Below are 1,480 nucleotides of genomic sequence, written 5' to 3' on the forward strand. Positions count from 1 at the left end.
AGATGAAAAAGTGACTAAGACAGGGCCCATCCCTAAGAATCCTCTTTCTCTAGGTGCAAATCTCCCCCAAATCTAAAAAAAAAAAAAAAAAAGTCCAACATCAGAGACCCTTGTTCTAAGCATTGCAGATAAAGCCACTCAGCGTGTAACACACCGTGCCGGAAGGAGGGGCGCATGAGGTCTAACTCACCTTGAATCTCTGCTACGCTCCAATCTAGCTCCTGACTGCACTGGACACTGGCTTGTGGCTTCAGCCTATCTGGGTTCCGTCTTTGGTGGGGGTCTTCAGGCATCAGTTTTCTCAGCTCAGAGCACTCTCTCAGCGCTCATCCCCCCTCCCCCTGTTTCCTTTCCCACCATCACTTCCCTTTGTTTCTCTTCTAGATTCTCATTTCATCCTCTACTTCCCCTCTCATGGATCTTGCCATTTATATTTTACTTGTTAAATACATGTTTTTTATCAACATGTTCAATGCTCTGCTCCCATTTAAGTCTCCGTAAATTTGTTTTCCACAATTTTTTTTTGAGACAGGGTCTTGCTATGTAGCGCAAGCTGGCCTCAAACTCTCAGCAGCCCTCCTGCCTCAGCCTCCCAGGTGCTGAGACTAGAGGCATGCACCTCCACGCCCAACTCACAAACATTTATTGATTGACTGAATTAAAATTGACGCTGGATGTAGTGGCACATGCCTGTAATTCCTGCACTCCTCAGGAGGCTGACAGGAGGATTGCTGCAAATTCTAGGCCAGCCTGAACTACACAGTGAGACTCTGTCTCAAAGAAAAAAAAAGTGGACCAACCAATTTGTGTGTGTGTGTGTGTGTGGAGGGGCAACTGATGTCTGTGCTGATGACTGATAAAAAAAAAAAAAGGTAATGAACTGCCTAAGGCTAAAAAAAGCTGATAAAGAAACATGAAGCTCTTGCTTAGGTATTTTTCTGAATGGAGCTCTGAAGTAAATCTGTTGCTAGAACCCTGACCCATTCATGGACAAGAGCTGCCGAAGACCCTGGTGGAGACCAGAGTCGAGGTGACATTGGCCCCTAGTGGATGAAATTGAGAATACAGCCATTCCCAGCACGAGACGTCCTGCCGTCCTAGCAATTATGAAGGCATGAAAATTCTGAAATTCTCTTCCTGTTTTCACTTCGGTATACCCGACCTTTTCTTCCAGAACAGGGAGAGCCCGCCATCAAATCGTTGCCTCGATTAATTACATGGCACCGTGGCATCCGTGTCTGGAATCACATCGGAACACAGATGAAAGCCAGTGCATAAACTTTTACACCAAGCCTGAGTGGGGGTCAGCTTTCCTATCTTTTTTTTTTGTTTTTGTTTTTCTCCGGTACGGGGAACCGAACTCACGACCTTGCGCTTGTCAGGCAGGCGCTTTGCCGCTGAGCTAAATCCCCAGCCCCAAGCTTTCCTATCTTAACACCTTTTTAAAAATAAGGATCTTGGGGCTTGGGATTTAGCTCAG

Source organism: Chinchilla lanigera, unplaced genomic scaffold, assembly GCF_000276665.1.
Source record: "Chinchilla lanigera isolate Chin_1 unplaced genomic scaffold, ChiLan1.0 scaffold00057, whole genome shotgun sequence".
Lineage (NCBI taxonomy): Eukaryota > Metazoa > Chordata > Mammalia > Rodentia > Chinchillidae > Chinchilla > Chinchilla lanigera.